Here is a 15,922-nt window from a genome sequence, read left to right as displayed (position 1 = left end):
ATTTCAAACTACTTCCAGAGGCACCCAACTGTCTTTTGGTTTTGGCCTTTGTCTCCCTGGGCACCAGCAAAGCTAGCCAATCCTATCCCCCTACCACACTCAATTGCCTTAACTCCTGCCATTCCCTTTTCCTGTACAGGTAATATAATCTCTACACTCACAGAAATTTCATCTACCTCTCAACACACACACACATACATACGCACACACATTGTGGTATTAGCTCGCATGTCTTCTACTCATTTGAGTTTCACTTCACCTCCATCCAGTTTCTCCCATCAAGAATTTTTCCTAATGTCTCACAATTTTTTTTTTATTTTATAGCAAAACATACCATTTTCTATTGTCGTCATTGCTATCCAAGGATCTTACCTTCTCTACAGGGCCCTCTGGCTTTTAAAGGAAAGAGCACATCTTTTCTGTCCTTTTAGGCCTCTCAGTGCCAAGCGCAGTGCCCCTCCCAGACAGAGTACTCAGGAACTATTTTATGTGACAAATGCAGGAAGTAAAATTACTCTTTCAGATATATCATTCTCAAGACAGAGCTTTTCAAGCTATAGAATGCCACAGAATTAACTGAGTTACTTGCTCAGATACTCTGATTCAAAAGGCCTGGTCTAAGACCCAAGCATACGTATTTTAAATGATTTTTAAACTAAAACTCCATGAGTTTCTGTAGAAAAAAGTGTAATCAATGCAACTTCTACTGAGGTATCATGAAAAAATCTATCTTTCTTAAAAATCAAACAACACACGGACTAAAGAACTGTGTGCCTCAACCTGGTAAAACAAGTGATGTTCCATAATGGTACCAATATTAAATTGATGCTAAATAATATCAATAAATATATGTTTAACAAGCCAAACAGATAGCATTTTGAGTTAAAGTGTGTATTTTAAACATGAAGTCAAATAAATCAAGCAAGATAATATGTCAGTTGATAGTTCCTACCTAGAATTATTTCCATGCCAGGCTAAAAATAATTTTTGAATATTTACTATAGTGCTCTATCAAAAAATGCACAAAAATAGAGCCAGCTGGTAATGCAACACTCAGCAATACTGGGCCCATGGGGGAAGGTCCTGGGTTTGCATCCCATGGTCTCCCTGTACACTCTGGGCACACATGCCTTTGTCTAGGCTGGCTAAGGCTGGGAACAAAGACCCTATTTGGAGTGCCTGACCTCGCTGTGTGTGTGTGTATGTGTATCTATCTATCTCTCATGGATGAAATAAATAAATAATGTTTTGTTTTTGTTTTTGAGAGGTTTTTGCTATAGGGCGCGTGCACTCGCCAGACAGACAGAGATAGACAGAGAGACAGAAAGTGAGAAATCACCCCCCAGGGGGGATGGCCACACCGCAATCCCTTCTCCTCCATTCTCCTTTTGGGATCTTGGGTACACACGCACATGCGCCTGGCGTGAGTTTAAGCCGCTGGGTCTGGGACTCGAACCGCGGTTGACTACATGGGAGTCCAGCGACATAGCCATTATGCTAACTGCTGGTCCCAATAAATAATGTTTTAAATGCACAAAATATGACAACCTATTTCCATACGGAAAGGGTTTTGGTTTGCTATAGAACTTTTGCTGGCCTCCAGAATTCAAATAACTTGTATTTATTATTGTACAGTAGCAGGCACTGGAAAGTTTTAAGAGGAAGGAGAGAGAGACTTCCCCTGACTGATGTTAGAATGGAGGTTTTCTTTGTCAATATGCACTCTGACCTTATCTTGCTTTTTTGCAACCTTTTTCTAGCTGTGTAAAGTTCACCTATGCTTTGGATGGCCTGCCACTGAGTTAATCTTTTTTTACCTCCCAACTAGTTTTTCAGGAAGACACTGCCCATGGAAGGAGCTTCTAATACAGATTGAAATATATGCAGATTAAGATGCAATTTTTCCTTGTTCTAACCCCAAATCCCCACCTGGCAGTGTCTCACTTTGATTTTCCTGCCTTAGCCCCCCGAGTAGCTGGGACTATAAGTGTGAGCCTCTACACCTGGCCTTTAGGTTGAGCTAAGAACTGAACCTGGACCTCCCATGTAGCTTCCCTATCCAGAGCAGCTCATGCATCTGTGACAGAGTCTAGTCACATTATTATTATTTTTGGAGAGGTTTTTGTTTTGTTTTGTTTTTTGTTTTTTGTTTGTTTGTTTGTTTTTTCTATAGGGCACGTACGCTCATCGAAAGACAGAGAGAGACAGAGAGACAGAAAGCAAGAAATCACCTCCCAGGGGGGATGGCCACGACGCAATCCCTTCTCCTACATTCTCCTCTCGGGATCTTGGGCACGTATGCACACGCGCCCAGCGTGAGTTTAAGCCACCAGGTCCAGGACTTGAACCACAGTCAACTACATGGGAGTCCAGTGACATAGCCACTACACCAATGGCTGGCCCCATAGTCACATTATTTTTGATAACAAAGTAACTATAAACTAAATGTCCGAGAATAAATAATTGGTTAAGTGCAATTTATTAATAAGTCTGAATAGTATATAATCACTAAAAATGATGCTGTCAAAATCTATTCAATTAAACAAAATTAGAATTTTTAAGAAGCAGACTGCAAAATTATATAGTAGAACCTATAACAGTTTATAAGACACATATAATTATGGAAAATAAACATTAAAAATTCATTCATTGGGAAGCAACTTTTCAAAGCAATCAAGGTCCACAGGCTGTTTTGGAAGTGAGGAGAATTTTCCTTTATCAACCTGATCTACTTTCTGAGTGTGGCGCATGCAAGAGGCAAGGAGCAGAAATCCACAGAGAAGTCATGGGAGGAATACGGAAATCCTAAGTTTGAACACGTGTCTGTAGAAACTGAAGAGCAACAGTGGGCTTCTAGTCAACCAAGCACATCTACAGGGTTACCAACAACCTCAGCAAGGGAAAAAAAATGAAAAAGATCTGTGAAGGATGACAATGTTTCCTGTCCAAAGGAGAGGGCACAATGCAACGACAACCTACAGCCTCAGCAAAAGATGCCAGTTCCCCCACTACCCTCTAAACTGCCACCAGTTGACCAACTTTTACCAAGACATTTTGTGGGCTTGGTGCCAACAATTGAAGATGAGCTCCAAAGGCCAGAAATTAGATGCATATAGGAGACGGTGTGCCTGTGCTTATCCAAATCAAAAGGGTAGTTCTACCGTAGCAGAAGAGGCCAGGATCGAGACATCATTCTGAAGAAAATTAAAGGTGGGCAGAGGGAAAGCATCTGCAGAAAGTCCTCAGGAAGGGAAGGGATGTGTTCTGAAAGGACTAATCAGGTAGAAGTGGCTCCTCCACCTGCAGAGCCTTTGCCTAACCCTAAAGAGTCTGCAGCTCTCCTGGAGGAAACTAATACAGTTGAGGTGACAACCTCCACCCCAGAGGCTATGCTGGCCCCGACTTGCATCCCTGGCTGGGAAGATGAAGGCAGCAGAATCAGAGACTGTGGATTCCCCACAAGAAGCCTATGGTGTCAGGTGGAGTGTGGCCCACGGGAGAAGTCTCTCTGCAAATACAGGTGGGCGGGTTCCCCTGTGGTTTCATGACTGGACAAGCCTGGGTTCCCGAGAAACACAAAGGGAGAATGTGTGCACTCTTCCTACTTCTGGCCTGCAGTTTCCCACCTCTGCACCTGCAGTACAATATATTCTGCTCAAAATGTGTCCAAAGTAAGAAGGTCTTTTTTTCATGAAAAAATTATTTTTATTATTATTTTTAATTTTATTTTATACACCCAACCACTGTACATCACCACAGCTTGTAAAATGGATTTTCCCAACATGAATACACTGCACACCAGTCCAGTTAAAGATATCATATGTATTATCTTCAACAGACAATCCTCCATTTCTGTGTCCCTTAAATGTCTTGCCTTTCTATTTTTCTTGTTGATGCCTTCTTCTTCCCCCATCTTACACCCTTCCTCCCACACAGTCTCTAGTATCTTAATGAAAAGCCTCTAGTCTGGGATTAGAATACCTGGAAAAGGGCACACCTATGATTGCAATTAATGTTAGAAAAGTTGGACAGTCAACTCCAGTGTCCCAGACAGCTGAACTCTCATCCTCCCTACTGGTCAAGCTTCTTGCTGCTCAGAAGGCATGCAGACTGGTGGAGTACAGATGTTACCCTCGGGCCCCCAACAGTGCCTGCTGCTTCATAGGTTGGGGTACAGAAACTCTTAAGTTTGAAAATGGAAAATATTTTCCCAAATTATCATGCATTCCAGTTAATATGATGGAAAAGCTGCTCCTACTACCAAGTGTCTACCCTTCTTAAATGAAAAGGACTTCAACAGCTGTCTGAAGAAGGAACTTCCTCAACAGTGCCTTGTCGAAGAATTAGGACAAGAAACTCATTTGCTTCTGCGTGGATTTTCCTCTTCAGGATACTAATGACTTAGGAGATGTTCCATTCTGACTGTAAATTTAATAACTATAAATACTTTAAATCAAATAAATAAATAAATAAATAAAGTCATTCGAAGGGCCAGCAGGTGGTGTAGTGGCTAAAGGCTCTGGATTCAAGTCTCAAACCTAGCAGCTTGCTTTCTTACTTTCTTTCTCTCTCTCTGTCTCTGTCTCTCTCTGGTGAGAACACTTATCCTATGACAAATTTTAAAGTAGTAATAATAATAAATAAATACAATTAGGTAATTCTTAGGGGGGAAAAAAGTCATTCACCAAAATCCTAATTACAGTTGTTTCTGGCTTTGGAAGTTATTGATTTTTTGTTTTAAATAATTTATCTATATCACACATTATCTCTAATTAACATGTAATATTTTAGTAATCAGAACAAAAAGAAGCAAAAGCCTGAATTCCAATGATACCTAGAAACACAAATATACACAAATATACATTGATATATTCCAAGGTCACCTAGAGCAAGTTGCTTAAGCTCACTCAGTCCTAAGTACTGCTTCTAAAAAGACGGAGCAATGATTGTCCCAACCTTATAGGGTCAGGTAATAATTAAGCTAAAGGACGTAATTCGTGTAAAAGTCTTAATACAGGTACATGAATAAACAGAAGTTTGAAAAGACCAGATAAAGGAACTGTATGGGAATTTCAAGTTTTCTGTCTTTTATACTTAATCATTTTAACCATCAACAATTTAGCTAGTCTATCCTTGAGTTCAAACTCTCTTAAATCAAATCATTGTTTTACTACTTTATGGAGATTTGTTGAGCCAAAGAACCTAATTATGGCTCAGACCTAGGGTGATATTTTCCACCAGCTGCATTACACATTGGTAGTGTCAATAAATGGCCATTATGGCTGACAGGGGGGAGAAAAAGAATTATCTTCTTAATCCACACTCTTTGGGAATTCCAAGAAGGAAACACATAATTACTAGAATTTGGCTGGCATATGAACTTGATGTGTTAAGAAATATCATGGGATTTTTAATGATAGAAAATGGTCCAGACTTCAAGTTTATATGTCATCAGTAATAATAAATTCCTTAAGCAAAGTACTCTAATAAAGAAATGTTTTACTTCTGGGTATAGTAGTTCAATCATTTTAAGTGGAAACGTTAATTGTTATTCTGTGCACTTATTAAATTTTCGTTTTCCTTGAATGTAAATGTCAGTTTTAATCAGGTAATTATCTGATCAAAGACACTACCAAGTTCAGAGATCCAGTCCTTCCTTCATTCATTAATTCACCCAACAAATATTTATTGATTACTCTGCATGTGCCTTCACTGTGTAGGAACTGAGGATACAAGGTAGGTCTCTTCTCATGAAGCATTTGGCATAGTAGGAAAAAGTCATTCAAACATTTATGCAAATACACAATTATGCCATCGCTGATGCCACAAAGGAGAGGTAGTGCAGTACTACCCAGTGAAGAGTAGAGGGTGTACGATTAAAAGCATCATGATGGTATAGCCCGTGGCTTAGTGGTTAAGGAGGCTGGATTCCACATGATGGCCTCCTGCACAGTTTAAATCCCAGACCCAGTGACATGAGAAACACACCTGGGGTATGTGCATGCATATCCAAAATCCCAAAAGGAGAGAGAAATGAAGAATAAATTGTGACATGACTATCTCCCCCAGGTGGTGCTTTCTCTCTCTGTCTCTCTCTCTCTCTCTCTCTCTCTCTCTCTCTCTCTCTCTCTCTCTCTCTCTCTCTCTCTCTCTCTCTCTCTCTCTCTCTCTCTCTCTCTCTAGCACACATACCCACTGGCAATTTTTTTAAAAAAAAGAAGCATGCTTTTAAGATGCTAAGAGTCATCTATCATTAGATACAGGTCTCTTCCTCTCTCTGTCTCTCTTCCCTTCCCTCCCCATGTGTGTGCATGAGTGTGTGTGTGAGAGAGAGAGAGAGAAAGAGAGCTTACAAATTTCCATCATGGCATCTCACCCAGGCTTTAATCTGATGCGTTAAAAATGTTAAGGGTGGGACCAGCAGTTAGCGTAATGGCTAGGTCGCTGGACTCCCACGTAGTCAACCACGGTTCGAGTCCTGAACCCAGTGGCTTAAACTCACGCCAGGTGCGTGTACGTGCGTGCCCAAGATACCAAGAGGAGAGTGGAGGAGAAGGGATTGCGGCGTGGCCATCCCCCCTGGGAGATGATTTCTCACTTTCTGTCTGTTTATCTCTGTCTGGTGAGTGCATGTGCCCTATAGCAAAAACCTCTCCAAAAAAAGAAAAAAAAAAAAGTTAAGGGTGTGTGTTAGATAGCCAGGACTGCTGAAACAAAATGGCACAATTTGAGATAGCTTGAAAAATATAATTGGATTTTTACTTGTCCTTCTAGAGATCAGAAATTCAAGGCCAGGGCATGCACAGAGTTGGTTTCCTGTAGGCCTCTCCTTAGCTTGCAGACAGCCACCCTCTCTGCCCCTTCGCATAGTCTCTGGTCCTCCTTCTGTACATATTTCCCTAGTGTCCCTTCCTCTTCTTATACCAGACATATTGGATAGACTCTGACATTCAAGTCCTCATTTTAATTTAATCACCTGTTTAAAGACCTTATCTCAAAATATGGTTATATCTTAATGCACTGCAGGTTGAGACTTCAACATATGGAATGGAAGTCAGCAGGGGCACAATTCAATAGGGAGCTGAAGGTCCATAACATTGAGGCAGAGCTGCCACATTTGGTTGTGTCAGTTATACACAGGCTCCAAGATGTGTCACTGATACCAGAGTTACCATACATTTGTGTGTTTTAAGTTAATTTATTATCAGGCATTTGAGCTCACCTGAGAGAGACACACATAAAGAGAAAAAAAATAAGGGCATCCCCCCAGGAGATGGCCATGTTGCAATCCCCTCTTCTCCATCCTCCCCTGAGGACTCTGGACATGTACGCACATGTGCCTGGCTCTTTTTCCAAGTCTCCAGGTCCAGGACTTGGGTCAACCACGTGGGATCCTGGGTCAGCCATGTGGGATCCAGTCACCTTAACCACCACACCACTAGCTGGCCCCATTTGTGTATATTTTAATGCAAATATTCCTGGGAAAGTGGTTAGAGGAAGGTTTGCCTTTTTCTGAATTTTGAAAAGAACCGTTTGGGCTTTCAGTGTTGTTTTGTGTTAGGAAACAACTTTCTCCTAATCTGATATTCCCTTCCATGTGGAGGGAGCTCCCCTAGAGTAACTACTGGCCTTTCTTTGCACCCCATCCCTCTGCTTAGTCCTCTCTTGAAGAGTAGTTTGCTCTGAATGATTTATTTGGAAAGAGATCCATGGAGATTCTTTGTCCACACACTCACTGACACAACAAGGGCAGTATGGGACAGAGTTAAACATGTCACTTCAGGAATCAGATGACCTGGGCTCAAATCCAGTTCTATCACTATGTAACTGTAGCCCTTATCTAACACTTATGTGCCTAAGATTCCTCACCCATAAAATAGAAATAATAATATACTTACTTCTTAGGGTCATTGTAAGAATTCAATAAGAGGGCAGGGCCAACAAGTGGCATTGTGGTTAAGGCTCTAGATTCCCACATGGCTGGCTATAGTTTGAGTCCTAGACATGGTGGCTTGCTTTCTTTCGCTCTCTCTCTCTCTCTCTCTCTCGTGTACACACATGCCCTGTAGTAAATTTAAAAATAATAATAATAAATAAAAATTATTTTTAAAAAAGAATTCAGTAAGAGAAGGCCTGCAGGTGATGTAGCAGGTAAGGCACTGTATTCCCATGCAACTGACCACAGTTCAAGTCCCAGACCTGGTGGCTTGAGCTGAAGGTCCATAACATTGAGGCAGAGCTGCCACATTTGGTTGTGTCAGTTATACACAGGCTCCAAGATGTGTCACTGATACCAGAGTTACCATACATTTGTGTGTTTTAAGTTAATTTATTATCAGGCATTTGAGCCCACCTGAGAGAGACACACATAAAGAGAAAAAAAATAAGGGCATCCCCCCAGGAGATGGCCATGTTGCAATCCCCTCTTCTCCATCCTCCCCTGAGGACTCTGGACATGTACGCACATGTGCCTGGCTCTTTTTCCAAGTCTCCAGGTCCAGGACTTGGGTCAACCACGTGGGATCCTGGGTCAGCCATGTGGGATCCAGTCACCTTAACCACCACACCACTAGCTGGCCCCATTTGTGTATATTTTAATGCAAATATTCCTGGGAAAGTGGTTAGAGGAAGGTTTGCCTTTTTCTGAATTTTGAAAAGAACCGTTTGGGCTTTCAGTGTTGTTTTGTGTTAGGAAACAACTTTCTCCTAATCTGATATTCCCTTCCATGTGGAGGGAGCTCCCCTAGAGTAACTACTGGCCTTTCTTTGCACCCCATCCCTCTGCTTAGTCCTCTCTTGAAGAGTAGTTTGCTCTGAATGATTTATTTGGAAAGAGATCCATGGAGATTCTTTGTCCACACACTCACTGACACAACAAGGGCAGTATGGGATAGAGTTAAACATGTCACTTCAGGAATCAGATGACCTGGGCTCAAATCCAGTTCTATCACTATGTAACTGTAGCCCTTATCTAACACTTATGTGCCTAAGATTCCTCACCCATAAAATAGAAATAATAATATACTTACTTCTTAGGGTCATTGTAAGAATTCAATAAGAGGGCAGGGCCAACAAGTGGCATTGTGGTTAAGGCTCTAGATTCCCACATGGCTGGCTATAGTTTGAGTCCTAGACATGGTGGCTTGCTTTCTTACTCTCTCTCTCTCTCTCTCTCTCTCTCGTGTACACACATGCCCTGTAGTAAATTTAAAAATAATAATAATAAATAAAAATTATTTTTAAAAAAGAATTCAGTAAGAGAAGGCCTGCAGGTGATGTAGCAGGTAAGGCACTGTATTCCCATGCAACTGACCACAGTTCAAGTCCCAGACCTGGTGGCTTGAAATTCACACTGGGCATGTATGTGTGCATGGCCAAGATCCTTAGAGGAGAAAGGAGGAGAAGAGACTGTGGTGTGGCCATCCAGGGGTGATTTCTCACTTTCTGTCTCTCTAGCAAGCACATACACCTATAGCAAAAATCTCTTTTTAAAAAATTCAAGATTATATTTATACAGTGCAGTGTCTAAGTAAGCAATCAATAAAACTTTGCCCTTGGGGCCAGGAGGTGCTACAGCAGTAATGAAACTGGACCCATGTGGGAAAAGTCCTAGTTTGTATCCCAAGGCCTTCCACAGATTTTTGGACATGTGTGAGTGCCCATGATCCTGCTGGCTGAGACTGGACATGGATTACGGTGTAAGGACCCTAATGGGAGTGCCTGTGCCTCCCACCAAGAAGAAATAATTTTTTAAGTTACTTTTACGACTCTGATATGTACAGATAGATAGATAGATAGATAGATAATGAATAGACTGTATATATATATATATATATATATATATATATATACACACACACATATACATATATACATATATATATACATATACATATATACATATATATATACATATACATATATACATATATATATATATATACACACACACACACACACACGTATCAGGACTGCTCTTCCCCGAATTGGGGAGGAGAAGAGGAGGGCCATTCTGATAATTACTTGAAAAGAGCTCCAAGAGGATGTGACCATACTCCCCCACATATGTATCACATACCTGATAGAACTCTAGGCATGGAAAAGACATTCTAGATATGTTAAAGAATGAATTTAATAAGGAATTGAGACCAGACTGTAGAAAGCCAGCCTACACTTAAGAGTCAAGTTTTTATCTCATGAGGAGTTGGTACATTTAAACTGCTTAGTAGGACATCTTGTTTCTACTGGGTACTAAAATATTTATTTATTTAATATCAGCTTAAATAAACATAAAACAGACTAATTTAATTTTTACCACTGTCCTTTTCTTGATGGTTTTTCCTTGAAAAACAAAGAGATCCTTGCTTTATGAGAAGAGTACATGATGAGAGAATCCCTTCTGGAGTTCCAGTGATGGGTGGTTGTGATGGTTGTGAAACAACATGAGTGTTCTTGAAGCCACTACATTGTGTGCTTAAAGACGGTTAAAGCCCAGCCACAGTGGTACATGTGAGAAGGGCACCACAGTGCAAGGGCTAGGGTCACATCAGACCTGGATTCAGTTCCTGGCCCAACCTAAACAGACCAGGCATGGGGCCATTGAGCCTGTAGTCCTAGTTCAGTAGAAGGCTGTGGCAGAGGATCGTGACCCAATGAGACCCTGTCGAAAATACCTCTCCCTCTCCCTCTATTTCTCTCTCTCTCTCTCTCTCTCTCTCTCTCTCTCTCTCTGTATTTTCTCCCAAAAAATATGGTTTAAGTTGTATATGGTGTGTTTTGTACATTTTACCACAATAATTATATGACAATAAATATATGTGTATTATTGCCATGGATCTAAGATTAGAAGAAAAGGACATAGTGCTGCTCAAACACAAAGTGTTTTTATTTTTATTTTGTGTTTGTTTTTTGTAAGATAGCCAAGGGACTGGCACATGGCAGAAGCTTGATAAAAGTTAGTTTTGTTTCTCCATTAGTTCTAGAACACAACTGCCCCTGCTGGTGACAAGTCATGAAGAATAATTCCTATGGTTCCTATTGCCAGATAAAAAGTTGCCTCTGTAAGGGAAAATAATCTCCAGCTCTTGGACTGTAAAGTTTAATGTCCTGATACTACAGGTAGTGACTGGAACCCTTCTGGAAGAAACCTTAAAGCTTGGCTTCTGTTATAATCAATGGTAGTATCATGAGTTACAAGCAATCAAAGGAAATTCTTGAGACTATTTAAAAAAAAAAAAAAGCACGCTGTCTACTAACCATTTTGAAGAGACACCTGTAATATTTGCTTCAAAATAACATAGGTTTTTTCTTTTCCTTCAGTTATGGCTCTGGAAAATGTATATGCCTCATTACAAAGTAATTCTGTAGGAGTTGAGGGACTAGAAAGTAAAGCCATTAACTCTTTCTTCAGAGGAAAGCCACAATAACCTATAAAGAAAGGATGAAAAATGTAAATAATAATCTCGTATTTCATACAGTCAATATTTTATTTTAAAAGATCTATTCTTATTCACCTATGCATCAGTCTCCTTGAATCTATTTTTATAATCAACCTGTTCTTAATTGTCTGAGTTTAAATAAATCATGGCATGATCCTGAGGACTTGGCAAGAACTTCAGTGATTTTACATCTGGCATCGCACACCAGCTGCGTGTTGAGGGAATGACACGCTTTCCTATTTCTTTACCTTGCTTCATTAGCAAGTATGTGGTGATGCATGCATTACCACGTGTGTGCAGCTCAGATCCCCATATGGAGAGGCACCAAGCAATGTCACAAAGCCTAGGCATCATTTTCTGTGATGCTGTACTTTCAAAAAATAATAAGATGCTAACTTTCACTGAAATATTTTTATCTACAACTGGACATATGAATTTTTTTGTCTTTAGATCTATGTGCTTAATGTATATAGGTAGAACCTGTTGCAAAAGTCTCTAATGGAGAAATAACTAGCTGTCACAGATGAACATATGTACAGTATGGTACCCATCTTCAAGTCATCACACAGTGAAAAAACAATCATTTCTTTGCCAAATCTATGTCCAACACATTTTCCACTTAGTTCTGACAACTATACTGCTTACTGTAAAAATATCTGTGCTGTGAACTTTATTAAATAAATCTTTAAAGTCCTTAGTCTCATCATAGTTAATAGCCTTATCCTTGCATTTTGTAAGTTAGTAAACACCTCTTCGTATCAGTTATCTATTGCTGTGTAACAAATTCTCCCAAAATTCAGTGACTTAAAAACAATAATAATTTGTCATCATGTGGTTTCAAGAGGTCAAGAAATCAGGAGTGGCTTGGTTGGGCAGTCATAGCTCAGCCATTGAAATTCAGGTGAAATTTTATGACATCTAAATTTAGATGCCAGAGTTGTAATCATTTTAAGATTAGAGGATGACTGCAAGATTAACTTGAAGGTGGCTTGCTCATTAGTAAGTGATTAGTAAATTGCTGTGTCAGCAAGAGGCCTCTGTCTTTTTCACAAAGAACTTTCTAGAAAGTTCCTTGAATGTTTTAAAATGTGGTAGCTGAATCCCTATAAAGCAACTGATTGAAAAAAGCAAAGCAGAAGAGACATGTACTGTCTTCCATGACCTACCCTTGGATGTGGTGACCACACCATTGCTCCTGCCGTATTTTATTGGTCACACAGACCAACACTGTTATAGTGTGAGAGGGGACAACACAAGGGCTTACCAATCAGAGGTGAGGATCATTGAGGGCCATCTTGAAGACTGGCTACACATTCTTAAATTAATTTTATTTTCAAATTTATAGGCTTCCATTGTACCTATAATTTGACTGAAATCTGATTTTGCTCATGTTCACTTTTCTGTCTTGGTTGAACATTAAAATAGCAGCATAAAAGCAAAAATGGATATTGTCAATCATAGTAATTTAATCAATCTAAAAAATTACAAACACATTCACATTCAGTTAAAGAAAAAATCTAGTCTAACAGCAAAAACTGTTTGTACTCCACTGGAAGCATGTACCTAATAATAAAAACAAAACTCACAGGCCAGCAAATGGCATGGTGGTTAAGGATGCTGGACTCCCACATGGCCAATGGTAATTCGAGTCCTGGACCTGGCGGCTTGCTTGCTCTCTCTTTCTCTCTCTCTCTCTCTCTCTCTCTCTCTTTCTCTCTCCTTCCCCCTTTTTGGTCAAAATAAGAATAAATAAATAGTTAAATAAAATAATTCTTTTAAAAAATCATTTTAAGTTGTGGTTTAAAATGATAAAGAATGGAGGACCAGCAGGTTGCATGGTGGTTAAGGTGCTGGACACTCCCACATGGCCAACCACGGTTTGAGTCCCAGACCTGGTGGCTTGCTTTCTCACTTTCCCTCTCTCTCGCTTTCTGTGTCTCTCTCTGGCCAAATTAAAATAAATGAATGAATAAATAAAATTAGATAATTCTTTTAAAAAATGATAAAGAATGAAACTAAATGTTTGGAGAGATTTTTGTTGTTTCATCTTATTCAATATTCTGATGTAATATCAATAATTAATTTGGGGACCAGCAGTTAGCGTAATGGCTATGTCGCTGGACTCCCATGTAGTCGACTGCGGTTTGTGTCCCGGACCCAGTGGCTTAAAACTCATGCCGGGTGCGTGTGCGTGCGTGCCCAAGATCCCGAGAGGAGAACGGAGGAGAAGGGATTGCAGTGTGGCCATCCCCCCTGGGGGGGTCATTTCTCGCTTTCTGTCTCTCTGTTTCTGTCTGTCTGGCGAGTGCACACGCCCTATAGCAAAAAACCTCTCCAAAATAATAATAATGATAATAATTAATTTCAACCTAATTTTTTAATAAAGAATAAAAGTTTCATCATGTGCCAGATCTTCTAAAACTTTCTATTAATGACATATGAAGAAAAGAGAATGATTATTATGGGTTTATAAACCAGTAAAAGTTTAACACCCATGTGTAACTTACAACTAAACTACTTGTAGAATCTCTAACTTGGTGTCCAACCCTATTTATTCAAGAAATATGTCTGGATACCAGTTGCTTTGAAATATTCTAGGGAAATAAAACTAAATCAAGGAACTTTCGCTCTCAAGGAACTTGGTTGGGTAATAAGGCAGATTAACACATACTAAAATGCCAGTCATCATAAAATATATTTCATAAGAGAAGAGAAACATATAATATGGGTTAGAGGAGAGAAAAAATAATTCTAATTGGCATCCTCAGCAAAGCATTATGAAATATTGGCTTTATGGTCCAACATGGTCATTACCTTCTACTGATTTTGTGGTTTGCTTTTTCTGAAGCTGGTTTTTCTGCCATGCCATCAGTTCTACAGTCTATATAACATACAGCACAATCACACAAAATCCAGTAAGTTCTTTTTGTTTGCTTGTTATTCCTGCTCCAATGAACCAGTAAGGGTTCTACATGATATTTTAAGATCTAAACTATTCTAATACTACTATTGTGTCAGATTATATTCTTTAATGTGGTCACAAAAAGATCTCCCATTCTGCCTTTTATTTTTATAATGTGACCTTTCTCCCATCCATAAATGGGATCTACATTCCTTTTTATTGAATCTGGTTGGGCCTGTGACTAAGTCAAAAGTGGTATTATGGAGGGATCCCCACCCAACCTGCTGTGGGGAAGGAGCAGCTCTCCAGCTTTCAAGAACCAATAGCTGGTTCCTGTAACTCCAGAGAAAGAAGGAGGAACAGGGAAACACTGCAATCCCAGAGACAGAAGGGATAACAGGCAGGCCCAAGCCAAGCTGCTCAGCTTGAACTCATCAGCAAGGACCTCCCCCAGCCTGCTGTGGGAGAGAAGGGACTCTCTGGGCCCCATGGCATGTTTGAAGTGGTCTACACCTTACATTCTATCTGTTAGCACAACCTCTTACCACACTGAGAGCAGTTAGATTTGGGCATACAAAAACCAAACTCCTGAAAATAGGATACTCTGGAAGAAGTCTTTCTCCATAACCCCCTTGACAGAAAAAAAGAGAGAAACTCCCCTCTGAATACCTAAACCCTAAATTCCTACTGTGGATTCTACATACCACTCACAACAGAGGAGGGAAATTGTCACAGATCTTACACACATCACAGAGAAGTGTAGGAGCACCCAGCTACAGGAACATATTCTAAAGAAGTAGGAAGGCGTATACCACCAGATGACTAAAAATCAAAGCAGAGCCTGAAGAAATAGGAGAAAATGTCTCCCCTTCAAAGGAGCATCACTCCTCACCAATAATGGATACAATACAAGAGATTGCAGAACTGTCACGGGGGGGAAAATGTCAGACTATTCATTATAACAACATCCAACAATATGCAAGAGAAAACAGAGAACCAATTGTAGGAGATGAGGAAGTACTTTCATGACAGGATGGAGGAACTTCATAAGGAGATAGACACACTGAAAAATAATCAGAACTTTGAGAGATAAAGAATATGTTGCAGGAAATCAAAACCTCTCTTGAAAATATCAACAGACAACCACGCAGAAGAAAGAATTGCTGATCTTGAAGATAAAACTTCTGATTTAGTCCAAGCAACTGAAAAAAATAGAATAAATGTTAAAAATTAGGACAATACATGGGAACTCTTGGACACCATAGAAAAGCCAAATATCCACATAATAGGAACTACAGAAGGTAAAGAGACAGGTGAAGGCATAGAAAACATCTTTCCTAATATATCAATATCAACTGAAAACTGTCCAAATATAGAGAGGCATGCAGACATCTAAATCCAGGAGATAAAAACAACAAATAGATAAAACCTAAGAAGATCCTATCCAAGGCATATCTTAGCCAAATTGGTATAAATCAAAGACAAAGAAAAAACTCTAAAAATGGCAAGAGAGAAATGCAGAGTTACTTACAAAGATTACCCCATTCAATTAACACAGGATACCTCAGCTGAAATAATGCAG

At 39.8% G+C, this 15,922-nt stretch overlaps 1 pseudogene; it reads left to right on the top strand.

Annotated features, from left to right (window-relative positions):
- LOC114009246 (uncharacterized) overlaps positions 1–4,281 on the top strand; it is a 12,852-nt pseudogene extending 8,571 nt beyond the window's left edge.
- The last annotated feature ends 11,641 nt before the right edge of the window (positions 4,282–15,922 follow it).

This window comes from Tupaia chinensis, unplaced genomic scaffold (assembly GCF_000334495.1).
Source record: "Tupaia chinensis unplaced genomic scaffold, TupChi_1.0 Scaffold000498_1, whole genome shotgun sequence".
Classification (NCBI taxonomy): domain Eukaryota; kingdom Metazoa; phylum Chordata; class Mammalia; order Scandentia; family Tupaiidae; genus Tupaia; species Tupaia belangeri.
The sequence above is the reverse complement of the archived record's forward strand: the minus strand, read 5'-3'. Positions and strand labels throughout refer to the sequence as shown.